Below are 16,147 nucleotides of genomic sequence, written 5' to 3'. Positions count from 1 at the left end.
TGGCATCTTTCTGTGCCGTAACCATTCTATGATTTCTACTCCTACATTTTTGAATGCTTTTTTCACCTTTTGTCATAATTAACTACTAACTTAGTCAACACTTAGCCAACAAGGGGCTTCCATGTACACAGAGACCTATTCACATTGGAACAGTTGTTTGATAAGAAAGAGCTTTTGGTATATTCCCCCACCAATTTTATTTCTCAGTGTGATGTCTCTGGAGCACAAAGGCACAGAATTGCACATTAATCATTTTGTGCACCTGATCACTGTTAGAAAAGGTTATTTCTCTCACCATCTGATTTTTACATTTGAAGTGCTGCTACTTGAATAAGCACTATCCGTTACCTTGTTCTTGCTAGTATAATAATTGGCTTTTGACGAAAGTTCATTCAAATGTATTTCTGCACATTTCTTTCTGACAGATGATCTTTCAAACCTCTCAGAGCAGCTAATAAAAACCTGTGAAATAAATGAAGAGAGTGAGAAAGAAAAAGCTACGGATGAGTCAAAGGACACTGAGACTGAGCAGAAAAAGCCAAGGAGAAAGGATACCCCTGTGCAATATGTACCTCCTCTTATCCCAGGTACAGTAGTCTTAAAGTGAATGTCATTTATTCTTCATTAGAATTAAATTAGAGAATATTTAAATACTGCCCTTTCTACAAAAGCAGGCACAATTAAGAAACAAGTACACACATCCCTGCCATTTGCTATGTAATAGTCTGTTTCCACTGGTAGTCTAGAGTATATATTTTCTATTTGAGTCTGATCCATACAAGGGCCAATGAACTGAATGATTGCAGGGAGGGTTGCATCTGATCCCTGGCAGTATAGGGATGAATTTGCAGTAATTTTCCTAGTGATGTATTAGTTAAGTATGCCCTGGAGATGCATAGGAATCCACATGCTAGTCAATGTTAATAGCATCAGATTGTAGACTTGGTGAATCACTGAAGTTATCATTCCAAGTCTGATAGCAGAGTGTGTTCTGACTAGCTGCACTGCTTTTTTAAACTCATATCCATTTTTTTTCCCTAATGGAACTGTTTCCACATACATATATGTAAAGGTTGAAGCTCACACTTGTTGGAAACTTCAAGTGACTGCTGCCACAATTCCCAATTATTAAAGCACCCAAATTTCCAATATATCCTGTTACAAACTCAAAAAAATTCTTCCTTTTATTTATAACATCTGTCATTACAATCGTTTTCATTGCTGAAAAAAATTTTGAGGGAACGTTTTTGATTAATACTCTTCTAATCCAAAACATAATGTGATGTATCTCTCAGTTTCCTCTCAGAGCTACTATAATGATTTTACAAAGTTTATTCCCTTACAGCAGCCCCACTGACACTAATAGGATATGGATTTCAGTTTGGCTTGAGGGTCAATATCAAGCTGCTCAATGAGCTACTGCAGCATACTTAGCCAGCAGAATACTTTGTGGGACATTCTTGATTGGCTCCCAGATCCCTCCAAAGTACTGGATCCTGTTACATCAATGGTATTGCATGGAATAGTGAGCTAAATCAGCACAGAAGCTCTGAGTGAAATTGGACACCAGAGGTTTTGACCTTCATAACAGTGAAAATAATACATAAAATGGGAATATTCAGTATATGTAACTTCCTGGACATCAGCCTGCTTTCCAATACCTACAGATAAAAGCAAAAAACTGCGGATGCTGGAAATCCAAAACAAAAATAAAAATACCTGGAAAAACTCAGCAGGTCTGGCAGCATCTGCGGAGAGGAACACAGTTAACGTTTCGAGTCCATATGACTCTTCAACAGAACTAAGTAAAAATAGAAAAAAGGTGAAATATAAGCTGGTTTAAGGGGGAGTGGGAGGGTGGTTTTTATATATGAACAAGCTCTACCTGTCTCTCTCTCTCTCCCCCCACCACCTTAGACCAGCTTATATTTGACCTCTTTTCTATTTTTACTTGGTTCTGTTGAAGAGTCGTATGGACTCGAAATGTTAACTGTGTTCCTCTCCACAGATGCTGCCAGACCTGCTGAGTTTTTCCAGGTATTTTTATTTTTGTTCCCAATACCTAGAACTGGAGAATATCCACGACTAATGGTTCCCTGGTGTGTAGGAATTTACTGATTTAATTACAATACTAAATTCTGTAACAAGTTAGCCTTATCCTCAAGAAAAGCAAAAAGAAAAAAATCTAAAAGCAAAATACTGCGGATGCTGGAAATCTGAAACAAAAATAAAAATAGCTGGAAAAACTCAGCAGGTCTGACAGCATCTGCAGGGAGGAACACAGTTAACATTTCGAGTCCGTATGACTCTTCATCAGAACTAAGAAATATAGAAATGAGGTGACAGGTAAGCCGGTTGAGTGGAGTGGGACAGGTAGAGCTGGATAGAGGGCCAGTGATAGATGGAGGCAAAGAAAAGATTGCCAAAGATGTCATAGAGAAAAGGACAAAGGGGTGTTGATGGTGGTGATATTAGCTGAGGAATGTGCTAATAATGACATTAAGGGTAGAAAGCAGGACGAGCAAGGTACAGATAGCCCTAGTGGGGGTGGGATGGGGGAAGGGATTGAAATAGGCTAAAAGGTAGAGATAAAACAATGGATGAAAATACATTTAAAAATAATGGAAATAGATGGGAAAAGAAACATATATATATACAAAAAAAATTAAATTATTGGGAAAGGGGGTGGGGATGGAGGAGAGAGTTCACGATCGGAAGTTGTTGAGCTCAATATTAAGTCCGGAAAGCTGTAAAGTGCCTACGCGAAAGATGAGGTGCTGTTCCTCCAGCTTGCATCGAGCTTCACTGGAACATTGCAGCAGGCCAAGGTTGGACATGTGAACATGAGAGCAGGATGGAGTGTTAAAATGGCAAGCGACAGGGAGGTCTGGGTCATGCTTGCGGACAGACTGAAGGTGTTCCGCAAAGCGGTCACCCAGTCTGCTTTTGGTCTCTCCAATGTGGAGGAGACTGCATTGGGAGCAGCGAATGCAGCAGACTAAATTGAGGGAAGTGCAAGTGAAGTGTATTTGGGCCCTTGGACGGTGAGGTGGGGGGAAGTAAAGGGGCAGGTGTTGCAACTTCTGCAGTTGCATGGGAAGGTGCCATGGGAGGCGGTTGAGGTGTAGGGGGTGATGGAGGAGTGAACCAGGGTGTCCCGGAGGGAACGATGCCTTTATAAAGCACCTTTCACAACCTTAATATCCCCAAATCCTTCACACCCAATTTTGAACTTTTGAAATGTAGTCAGTGCTGCAAAATCAGGAAAAATGCCTGTCAATCTGCACACACCAAAACCACAAAAACTGCAAGGAAGTAATGATCAGATAATCTGTCTCAGTGATATTAGTTCAGGGTTAAATGTTGGCCAAACAGTGTGCTCATTTTCAAAATAGTGCCCTGAGGTACTTTACATTCTCCTGAGAGGGCAGAGTTTAATGTTTCATCTGAAAGACAGCTTTTCCAGCAAAGCAGCCTTTCTCATTGAAGTACTAACCTAGATTTTGTGCTCAAGTTTCGGTTACCCCTAAGTCACGACTGATACCTTATGCTGAATTTTACCAGCCCATTTGAGATGGACTGGGAGGTGGGAGGGCTGACAATGTGGTGGGGGAAGGTGTCAGGAGAAGAGCCCAACATCCTTCCCCACCGTGGCATTTTTCAGCAGCGCGGATTTTGGCAATGCAGTTACTCAGCGGAAAGCCAATTGAGCCACTTGAGTAGCCAATTAAGAGCCACTTCTCACCCCGTGAGCATTTTACCAAAGGACCCTCTGCCACCTAGGGAGACTGCCAGATAAACCGGTTCCAGGAATTGGGAGGTCCCTTCCTTGATGGTGCTGAATAGCTAGCTCATGGTGGGAATTCCGGCGACAATGTTGATCTATGCAGCAATGATGCCACCAGTGTATCACAACCACTATGCTCCCCCGATCACTGATTGCCTGGGCCTGGATTCCCCCCAATCAAACTTACTTTCTGTTTAAGGGCCTCTCTCCCTGGTGATGCAGCCTCAACAATAGCTATCACTCTTGCTGGTGCTGTTGAGGTTACTGATCTACTAACTCTCTGGGCCCTCAGATCTTGGTGTCATACTGCTATCCTCAATTGTTTGGGAGCCCTGGCAGTGGCCTCTTAATTGATCAACCACTGGTAAAATGCTGCCCCAGAGTCTAATCACCCACCAAAATGGATTCAGCTTCCTTTTTGGCTTGGTGGAGGGGCTCAACCATTATCAAAAAACATATCAATGTTCATACCCTAAACTCTGCTCAATGAAATCCCTGACTAACACATGTCCATCACCTCAGCTGTTGTTTGTTGGGATACAAGGACTATGTAGAGATATCTTGGCTGTTCTTTCAGCTCCTGAAAGAGTTGCACCATTTTTGATTGGACTGGCATTTAATCATGCACAGCTCTTAGGAAAATAATATGTATTAATTGTTTGCTAGTGCGTACTACTTGTTGATGTTGAGAAAAGATAGTTTGTTATCCTATACGTTTAAATAGTTATGCTGATGATTTCACTTTTCAAAAAGTTTTTAATGCTGTGTAATTGTGCACAAGCTTCCCATAACTGGCTTTTAACAAGCCCAAAGCTTTTAAACAATTTTACATACCCGTTTTTGGAGTAACAATGCATAACGAAGTATATGGATGAATGGCGGATTATGTGCAAATGAACCGCTGGCAAAACTTGTTAAACTGATTACTTTTTTTGTTACATTTAGAAAAGGTAGATATTTGGAATTGCACTGTGAAAGTTTGGGAAATATAGTGGCCAATTATGCTGTTCTCATGGGTAATGCCAGGAGTTAATCTGCGATCTGACACTCCCAAAGGGAACATGAATTGGAGAACTGGGGCTAAAACATTTTAGCTCTATCTCCAATAATTGCTGCCACTGTTCTAGTGAGAGCTGAGCTATGTTTCCTCTATGTAACTCTCTTGAAGGAAAGTAATTGCACATTATCAATGAGAAAGCATAAAATTAAATTAAGCTGTTATTGACTTCACACAGATTTTTCTGAAGAACATAACCATGGTTTTACGCCATTTGTAATCCAGCACTCCCAAAACTTGCTATCTCATTTCCCCATGGCAAAAATACTACTTAAGCAGCTGCTACAAGTAGATATTCGGCAGATATCTGTACAATACTAGATACAGTAGATTTCCAACTGCAGAAGTCCCATGTCTTAAAGTCACATTTGTTTTTCATTTTATTTAATTTATGCTTAAAAGTTCCAGAATTGCATTTTAAGGGAATTGGGCCATTAAGGGATGGACAGGATAATACCACAGGTTACAACAGAGAGTTGGCAGAAGTATTGAAAACATTATTTTGTTTCAGTATTTACCAGGAAGTTAGAACAGGTAGACATGACATTGAATGAGACGAGAAATGAGAAAAGTGCATTTAAGTTTAAAAAAAAAGATGTGCTGAGTAAACTAATCAAACTCAAAACTACAGGAAAGATGGCTTAATAAATGACTATATGGCATGGTTGAACTTTGTTATATTTCAAAACACAATTGGTCATTTCCAAGGAGAACATAAGAGATAGGAACAGCAGTAGACCATGCAGCCTGTTGAGCCTGCTCCACCATTCAACACGATCATGGGCCTCAACTCCACTTTTCCACCCACTCCCCACATCCCCTAATTCCCTGAGAGATTAAAGATCTGTCCATCTCAGCCTTAAATATATTCAATGATGAGGCATCCATAGCCCTCTGGCATAGAGAAGTCCAAAGATCTTTATCCTTACTGATTCTACTTCCTGACCTTCTCATAAATGTCCTTTTGGCCAGAATTTTACATCGAATGGGCAGCGTGCACCCATCCTGAAATCATTTGAAATAGCCTGCGAAGACTTCGGGGGTGCATCCCGACATCTTCACGCACACGCACATTACGGTCGGTGGGCGTGCGCAGGAGTCAGTAGCGCGGCCACCGATGATTAAATGGGCAAATAAGCCCATTAACAGCCCAACTGATCCTAATTTTATGTTACCTGCGCTATTTAGCACTCGTTGCATGGGCAACACATTTTTTGTCATTTCTCATTCAAGGGTGGGATAAAAAGGGACTGGAATTTTGGCTGTGTGAGTTGTTAGGAGTTCACATGGGAGTTTGCAGCTGCTTTACTATTGAGATTTCATATCTTTTCCTGTGGTTTCTGCTGAAGTATTTGCTTTGTTAGCTTTGTTTTGATGACTCTCTTTTGTTTTGTCAACTCTCTTGGAGAATTTCTGTCGAGTGCATGAGACAGTGCCATGTGCACTTCAACAAACGGGGATTGATTACTCCCCTCGTGGGACCTCCTCTGAAGAGGAAGAGAGAGGCAAAAGGAAGAGGAGGCCACGTGTCCGCAGGCAAAGTCCCAGGGAAAATCCTTTGGGAGGAGAGACACAGGCACGGGCCGCAGGGCCAGCAGGGAGAGCAAGGCAGAAGATGCCACTACCCTGCTGCCAGATTGACAGGCAGTGATTCAGCTACCTCCACACGTCTGAGGTCCATTACTGCAGAAGACTCCACCTCTCAGGTTTCACTGCCTGGACCAATCATTGGGTAACTCTTTCGAGTATAAACATGTTTCCATCTGTTTCAGATGAAGTTACATTGTTTCATAGTTTGCCATTGTGAGATTTGAACTCTTGATCTTGGGGTTACAAACCCAGTACCATAACCACTTGGCTATTTAGGCCAAGCCCCAATCATTGGGTACATTGCAATATGTTCCAGTGCATGTATCACTTATAGTCATCGTGCAGAGTGCAGCACACAAACTGGCTCTGGCAAGGGGGGACCCAGTGGAAGATGAGGATAGCGAGGTGGCTCCATGGGCCTCAGATGATGACTGTACTGATGGGTCTGATGAGGGGCTCGGTCAGGCATAAGGTAAGTACGTGGAGGCAGACTTGAGGAACCTTCAGGGAGTCAGTGCACTTGATTCAATGCAGCTCCAGCTAGGCTGCCAAAGCATGGCTTCAATCTCATGACAAGGGCGTCACCTTCTTACCATACATTCCTGAGGAGGCAATCCCACGACCCCAGTGCTGCTTCACAACCTCTCTACTCAGACATGCACTTCACGTGTGCTGCCCTTGCCATCTATCATAAGGCACTGATGAGGCCTGCACCTGTGGAAAACATGATGGACCCTCAGGGTATTGAAACAAAATCTATATTTATATCTTTTCCATAACATAATTTTGTTGCTACTGTCATACAAAAACTATACATAACACTGATGAAATGAAAGAATGTCACCCGTGATAACCCCATTCTGTGCTCACGGTGCCTTAAACTTGCGATAGCGAGTGCTACATCTTGGTGCCCCCACCCCCTCCGAACCCCTCTCCCCTCACTGGCAGTGGAATTGTAGGCAAATTGATGACTCTGCTGTCGTGACTCTGATGACCTTGGCGGTCGTCCTTTGGCTGGTGGTGCCTGTGCAGGCAACACCTGGGAGGGTGCGACCAGCAACATAGCTGGGAACTCCTCAGTCATCGCAGCCTCATCTGATGCCATGATCACTGGCAAAGGGACGGAGGAGCTGCTGCCCTCACCTGAAGCACCGTGAGAGGAGCCCACAGAGACGACAGGCAGCTTGTCCCCTGGCGTGAGGCACTTCTGGACATCCCTGCTCACCATTGATGGACAGGTACCTAGCAGAGAGACTAGATACCTCATCCATCTCACACAGGCAGTGACCTCTGCCGGTATGTGCGAGTACATGTCTGAGCGCAACCCCAGGAACTGCTGATTCTGTTCCTGGAGCTGCATCTCTAGGAGTGCCACTGCTGTCTCAATGGAGGAGACTGTGCGCTCGTGCTCAGGGTCAATGAAATGCTCAAGCTCCTCACAGACTCCTCCATTACAGAGACCATGGCATGCAGACCCTTGGGGTTCTCAGTGAGATCTTCCTGCACATCCCACTGGACATCCAGCATCAGCCACCTGATAGGTGACTCCAGAGGTTCATCATCTGCTGCGGACTCAGCATCGTACTGTCCTCTGGCAGCTGGCATCCTGGGCACTCTCTGCCTCCACCAACTCCTCATGACTGTGTCATGCCCTCCCAACAGTGCACTACCATCTGAGTGAACTTATGCCCAATGATGTGCTTGTATCTGCACTGGTGCCTGGTAGCGAAAGAGGGTGTAACACTGGTGGATCTGTCTGTGGCTCCTCCTCAGGTCTCAAGGGAGGGTCCTCGGGGTTCTGGCAGCCTCTAGAGGATGGCTCAACTGAGGGAGGAAGTCAATATGTCAGTATCATCAATCAGCACATAGGGAATACGTATGCTAAGTGGGCAGGTGAGACTATGGGCAACTGCATCATGGTGTATCATGGTTGCTGGATCACTGGGGACTTTTGCTTAGAAGTCCTCAATGTTTGCATTCTCCACCAGTCTTGCATCTGCCCACTGGGCCCTTAACTTTTTCCAACACCCATGCCTCTCCATGACCTGAGGACCTTGCTCCTCACTGGCACTCCAGCTCGAGGGCGTCCGTCTCAAATTTGGTTAGTATAAGCAGGTTGGCCACCCCAACACCTGTTCATCTGCGTTGCACAGCATTATGGCTTCTCTTCTCCTGCTCGGAGCAAAGCGCACTCATTAGTCCACCCTCTACCTTCAACACCATATTAGCCTCGCCACCTTTTCGCCCACAACCACTGCACCCCCACCCTTCCTACCACTTGAGGCACTTGATCCAGCAGCAAAGCATTCCGTTATGCTCACTGACCAGGCCTTCCCCCTCTGACCAGGCCTTCTTTGTTTGCTGTGCTGGCCTCCTTTAGCCAACCTGCGGCATTCACTGCCTCCACTAGAGTGTGCAGACATTCGTCCGAAAACTGGGGTGGTGGGGGGCAGAGTGCTCACCAGCACTGCCCTACTGCCTTGCATGCCCAGTGAGTGCTGAGTCCATTACTCCTGCAAGTCTCGCCAAGGTAGCTCTGAGGCTCCTCAAGACCTCCTGGCAACCTTCAGGGAGCTGCCTCTGCCATTGGACCTGGTATCTGCCAGGCTCCCACCCCTGGCACCAGCACATCACCTGGGCTTAATTGACCAGCCAGCATGAAATCACATTCAGGGTCTGACTGCAGACGGAAGCAGAAATCGCGGTGCCTTCCAGCCCTGCCGATGAAGCATGCCCAACAAGCGCAAAGTTCAGGCCTATGTCATCCTTTATTATCAGGGCTACCCCTTGTACTTTTCCATTTGGTGTGTGCTTTCAAAAGGTTATTTACTGTGGAATAATTATTTCCCAACCTTGGTCACCTTGTAACCATGGCCAGGAGTTTCCATTTGCTGGGTGGGCCTGGGAGCAGCTGGGAACAAGTCCGCCACCTGCGATTGGCCCCTGACCACGAATTCAGGCTGGATGGCCAATTAGTGGCCAGTCAGTGTGAAGCATGCACTAAAATGATCAGCACTGCTGGGGTCAGCGGGAGGAGGGTGAACATGGAAGTCTGCACATGTGCGCGGGAGCACGCGCTGAAAGCTCCCTGAGGGCACAGAGCTGCCTCCGGGAGCTGAAGAATTGGAGAAACAAAAGTAAAGATTTCAAAGATGATATAAACATATCCCCACATGTGACTTAGTCACATGAAGAGGGATGAAGTTGAAATGTTTTTTTCGCATTTTTAGTAACTGTTGGGAACCTCATCCCACCCATGGATGAGGCTTCGTAAAAAATGCAAAGGCCGCCTGGTCTATTCACCTGCCGGCCAACTGAACGGTTGAGCGGGCAGCGAAAAGTACAAATTAATTACTTGCTTAAGGGCCTTAATACCCTTCTTAATTGTCGGTGGGTGCGCTGCCGAGTCTTGCGAGCGCCCACAAACAAAACATCACGAGAGTGCGCGATGCTGTCGGGTCACTTGCCCGACATCATCGCGCGTCATTTTACAGCCGATGAGGTTGGGCGCATGCCCACTCAGTGAAAGTAAAATGCTGCTGGCCTTCATAGCCAGAGGATTCAAGTACAGGAGCAGGGATGTCTTGCTGCAATTATACAGGGCCTTGGTGAGACCACACCTGGAATATTGTGTGCAGTTTGGGTCTCCTTATCTGAGAAAGGATGTTCTTGCTGCTGAGGGAGCACAGCGAAGGTTTACCAGACTGATTCCTGAGATAGTGGGACTGACATATGAGGAGAGATTGAGTTGGTTAGGATTATATTCTCTGGAGTTCAGAAGAATGAGGGAGGATCTCATAGAAAACTGTAACATTTTAACAGGACTAGACAGGGTAGATGCAGGAAGGATGTTCCCGATGGTGGGGGAGCCCAGAACCAGGGGTCACAGTCTGAGGATATGGGGTAGACCATTTAGGACTGAGACGAGGAGAAATTTCTTCACCCAGACAGTGCTGAGCCTGTGGAATTCGCTACCACAGAAAGTAGTTGAGGCCAAAATATTTTATGTTTTCAAGAAGGAGTTAGATATAGCTCTTGGGACGAAAGGGCTCAAAGGGTATGGGGAGAAAGCGGGAGCAGACTATTGAGTTGGATGATCAGCCATGATCATAATGAATGGCGGAGCAGGCTTGAAGGGCAGAATGCCCTACTCCTGCTCCTATTTTTTATGTTTCTATGTTTCTAATGCATGGCTCAAAGTCTTGTGTGGGAGGAGTGGGTTTCAGTTAGTGGGGCACTGGTACCAGCATTGGCAAATGTGGGGTCTGTGCCGATGGGATGGTCTACACCTGAACCATGCTGGGTCTGGTGTTCTAGCAAGTCACGTAACTAAGGAAGTAGAGAGGGCTTTCAACTAAAGTAGGGGGCTGGTGTGGAGGTGGGTGAGAGATCAAGCTTGGGTAGATGTGGCAAATCACAGGGTAGCTTCAAGGCCGGAGGCCTTAATAGTAATATGGGAAATGAGGGTCATAGGTTTTATCTCTCTGTCCCTTCCTTCTATTCTAAAAATACGCCAAAAGTCAAGACTATATAGAAACATAGAAAACAAGAGCAGTAGTAGGTCATTTGGCTCTTCAGGCCTGCTCCGCCGTTCAATGTGATCATGGCTGATCATCTATGTCAATGCCATATTCCCTCTCACTCCCCATACCCCTTGGTGCCTTTAGAGTTTAGAAATTTATTTCCTTTTTAAATATATTCAGTGATGTGCCCTCAACAGCCTTCAGTGGTAATGAATTTCACAGGTTCACCACCCTCCAAGTGGTGAAATTTCTCCTCATCTCAGTCCTGAATGGCCTACCCCATACCCTCAGACTGTGGCATCTTGTTACAGACCACTCCTCCCTGCTTCCAACTGGAGGAAACATCATCCCTGCATCCAGTCTGTCCAGCCCTGTCAGAATTTTGTACATTTCAGTGAGATCCCGTCTCATTCTTCTAAACTCCAGTGAATACAGGCCGAGTCGGCTCAAATTTTTCCCAAACCACAATCCTGCCATCCCAGGAATCAGTCTGGTGAACCTTTGCTGCACTCCCTCTATGGCAAGTATACCCTTTCTTAGGTAAGGAGACCAAAACAACACACAATACTCTAGGGGCAGAATTTTACATCCTGTGGGCAGGAGCTGATCGAACGCAAAATAGCGCACGATATTTCAGTCGGTGAGCACGCACTAGAGTTGGCAGCATGTACGCCAACAATTAAGAGGCCATTAAGGCTATTAATGTATTAATTAAGTGTGATTTTTCATTGCCCACCCAATGTTATGGTCGGTGGGCTGGCAAATCGACCAGGCAGCCTTTGGATTTTTGAAGAAACCTCATCCATGGTTGGGATGAGGTTTCCAATATTAATTTTTAAAAAATGTTTTGACAGAGTTTTGATTATCTATATGAGGGAGTATGATTTGTGAGGGAGTTTGATTTGTGGACATTTTTTCCTGCATTTCCAAATCTTTATTTCATGGTTTAAAATTCTTTAGCTCCCTGAGGCAGCTCTCTGCCTTCAGGGAGCTTTCATTGCATACTCCCCCATACACCTGCAGACTTCAGCGTCTGCCCTCCTCTCACCCCCACCATTAATTGGCCAGCCAGCATGAAATTGTGGGTGGGGGCTGATCACGGGTAGCGGCCCGTTTCCCGGCCACTCCCAGGCCTGCACACCGCACCTGCCTGATGACTCAAAAATCCTGCCCTAACTGTGGTCTCACTAAGGCCCTGTACAGGTGCAGTAAGACAGCCTTGCTTCTGTACTCAATCCTTTTCTGATCAGGGCCTTCATACCATTTGCCTTCCTAACTCCTTTCTGCACATCCATGCTTGCTTTCAGTGGCTGATGTACAAGGGTACCCAGGTCCCTTTGTATTTGGTCCTGTGTAATGTGGCAGGATTAATTAGTGACCTCAGGGTGAAGACACACCTCAGTAGCAGCCAGCACAATATGATTGAATTTTGCACTAGTTTGAAAGGGAAAAGAGTGGTTCTAAGACTAGTATTTTAAACTTAAATAAGGGCAGCCAAGTGGGCATGAAAGCTGAGCTCACTGAAGTGAACTGGGATACTAGGCTAGGGGATAGATTAATAGAGAAGCAGTGGCAGATATTTAAGGGGATTATTCAGAATACTCAAACTAAGTATATTCCTACGAGAAAGAAAAAATCTAAGAGGAGAACCCACCATCTGTGGTTAACTAAAGAAGTTAAGGAAAGCATAAAACTTAAGGAAGAAGCATATAACTGTACAAAGGTGAGTGGCAGGTCAGATGATTGGTCAGAATATAAAGAATAGCAGAGAATGACTGAATTTATCCAATTTATTGGAGCTCTTTGAAGGAGTAACATGCACTTGGATAAAGGGGAGTCTGTAGACGTGCTGTACTTGGAATTCCAGAAGGCATTTGATAAGGTGCCACATCAAAGGTTATCGTGGAAGATAAAGCTGTAGGAGGTAACACATTAGTGTGGATAGAAGATTAGCTAGCTGTCAGGAAATAGTATGCATAAATGGGTCTTTTTCTGATTGGCAGGATGTGAAGAGTAGAGTCCCACAGGGGTCTGTGCTGGGGCCTCAACTCTTTACAATTTATATCAATGAATTAGATTAGGGGAGTGAAGGCATCGTAGCTAAATTTATAGATGACACAAAGTTAGATAGGAAAGTATGTTGTGAAGAGGACATAAGGAGGTTGCAGACAGAAAGAGATAGGTTGAGTGAGTTGGAATATAACATGGAAAGTTGTGAAGTTGTTTACTTTGGCAGGAAGAATAAAGAAAGCAGAGTATTACTTAAAAGGAGAACAGCTACAGAATTCTGAGGTGCAGAGGGGTCTAGGTGTTCCAGTGCATGAGTCACAATAAGTTAGAATGCAGATACAGTAAGTAATTAAGAAGGCTAATGGAATGCTATCCTTTATTAGGAGAGGAATTGAACATAAAAGTAAGGATGTTATGCTTCTCCTTATTTAAAGAAGGATATAAATGTATTGGAGGTGGTTCAGAGGAGCTTTATTAGATTGATACCTGGAATGAGCATGTTGTCTCATGAGGAAAGTTTAGATTGACTGGACTTGTTTCCACTGGAGCTGAGAAGAGTGAGGGGTGACTTGACTGAAGTATATAAGATCCTGAACAGTATTGACAAGGTAGATGTGGAAAGGATGTTTCCTCTTGTGGGTGAGTCCAGAACTAGGGAGCACTGTTTTAAAATTAGGGACTGCCCTTTCAGGACAGAGATGAGGGGATTTTTTTTTTCTCTGAGCTTTGTGCGACTTTGGAACTCTCTGCCTCAGAAGGCGATGGGCGCGGGATCATTGAATATTTTTAAGGTGGAGGTAGATAGATTCTTGTTAGGCAAGGGAATCAAAGGTTATTGGGGGTAGATGGGAATGTGGAATTTGAAACACAAACAGATCAGCCATGATCTTATTGAATAGCAGAGCAAGCTTGGGGGTCTGAATGGTCTGCTTCTGCTCCTATTTCATATATATGTTCGTACATGCCCCCCACCCCCTGCCGAAAGCACGCCCAGCAGGGGCATGTAAAATGCAGCCCCTCATTCTAACTGATACTCGATTCTTAGAGATGGAAACCTTATTGGATCAGATGTCTGTTGCCAAGTCATTTCCTTCAACCTTTGTGGAACTGATGGAATACTCGGTAGTAACACGAAGAATCAGGACTCAATGATTGCCAGATTTCAAAATGGTTCAGATACCACATGCAGATGTCAACACAATGGAAGGATTAAACACAGGCAGAATAAGAAAAGCAACTTTAGTAGATCTGGCTATTACAACATAAGACAGAATTAGAACAGCTAATTGTAATAGCTAATTTTTCCCAGAAATGCCCAAGGAATAATTAATAGGTGCTTCAGGTGTGGTTATGCTGTCGACTAAGCCTTCTATGAAAAAGGTATAAATATAACTTGACATGGACCATAAGGCAATTATGTTTGGAATGCCAGTGATTAGCAGTTTAGCAAGTTATGATTATATCCCCTTAACAAAATTTGATGTTTTTCAAGGGTATTGGATAAGAACTGGGCAAGAAAAAGAGGTGAGGGGAGAGTGACTGCCCTTGACATCAAGGCAGCATTTAACTGAGTGTGGCATCAAGGAGCCCTAGCAAAACTGAAATCAATGGGAATCGGTGGGTTGGTGGTGGGTGGTGGTAGGGGAAGTCTCCATTGGTTGCAGTCATACCAAGCACAAAGGAAGATGGTTGTAGTTGTTGGAGGTCAATCATCTCAATTCCAGGATATCGCTGCAGGAGTTCCTCAGGGTAGTGTCTTAGGCCTAACCATCTTCAGCTGCTTCAACAATGACCTTCCCTCAATCATAAAGTCAGAAGTGGGGATGTTCACTGATGATTGCACAATGTTCAGCACCATTCAGAACTCCTCAGATACTGAAGCAGTCCATGTCCATATGCCGCAAGACCTGGACAACATTCAGACTTGGGCTGACGTGGACCTATATCAGCATTCCTTCACTATCGCTGGGTCAAAAAACTGGAACATCCACTCCCTCATCCAAACAGCATTGTGAATTCACTTCAGATGTTTTCCTATCAGTAAGTCTATGAGTGAAATCCCAAATTGCATACTGTGCTGTGCGATAGTAAGGTGTGCTCTATAAAGTATGAATTTAATTCCATTTGTTCTATGTTTCTGAATGATTTTACTGCAGAGAAATGGGTTTTTTTAATCAAGCCTGAGGTCTCAAGAGAAAATTGAGAGCTCTGAGACATTGTCTAAGACTGAGACAATTTTATTCAGGGTATTTGGTGTTTTATAAAAGAGAGAATCATAGGGAATGGAAAGGCTCTGGTAAGTTGACAAGTCATGATGGTAAAACAGTACTTATCAAACAGGTCCAATAGGTCAATGTCCTATGGCTAATGTTTCAGGAAGAGTTAGCACATTTTGCGCTTGTGTGTGCTGGTTTGGTTCTCATTTTCAGCTCACACTGCTGGTTAGCAGCTATGCCACAAAGACAGCCAAATGTGTTAAGTCTCAATCTCCCTGTGCACACCCTCTCCATTGGCAAATCCCCAGCTGTGCCTCCTCATGACGAGACACAGAAACTGGGTCCCTCGCAGTCCCAGGCTAAAACTTCAGAGGAACTCTGAGAATGTTTGCACCATCCCCCCCTCCCCGCCACCGACCCCCAGACATGCAGTAAGCAAGCCCACTGGCATGGGGACATGTCCTGACACTCTTGAACCAAACTCCCAACTATGGGCAAAAAAGCCTTCCGCTGCCTCTTGGATACCTCAGGAGAGCTAAAGGCTAAGGGTGTAAACCCTGACAAAAAAGTTAGAGTGGAGCCCAAAGGGAGGAGGCAATTGGCATAGTGATAATGTCACTGGACTAGTAATCTAGAGGCCCAGGCTAAAGCTCTGGGAACACAGGCTCATATCCCACCATGACAGCTAGTGGAATTTAAATTCAATTAAAAAATCTGGACTTAAAAGCTAATCTGACGGTGATCTTGAAACCACTGCTGATGGTCGAAAAAATCCATTAGGGAATGAAATCTGCCATCCTCACCTGGTCTGGCCAAATGTGACTCCAGACCCACAGCAATGTGGTTGATTCTTAAATGCCTTCTGAAATGGCCTAGCAAGCCATTCAGTTGTATCGAACTGCTACAAAGTTTAAAAGATGGAATGAAGCCAGACGGCCCACCCGACATAGCCCTAGGCACCGGA

The sequence above is a fragment of the Carcharodon carcharias genome, chromosome 6, assembly GCF_017639515.1.
Source record: "Carcharodon carcharias isolate sCarCar2 chromosome 6, sCarCar2.pri, whole genome shotgun sequence".
Lineage (NCBI taxonomy): Eukaryota > Metazoa > Chordata > Chondrichthyes > Lamniformes > Lamnidae > Carcharodon > Carcharodon carcharias.
Note: the sequence above shows the minus strand (reverse complement) of the source record.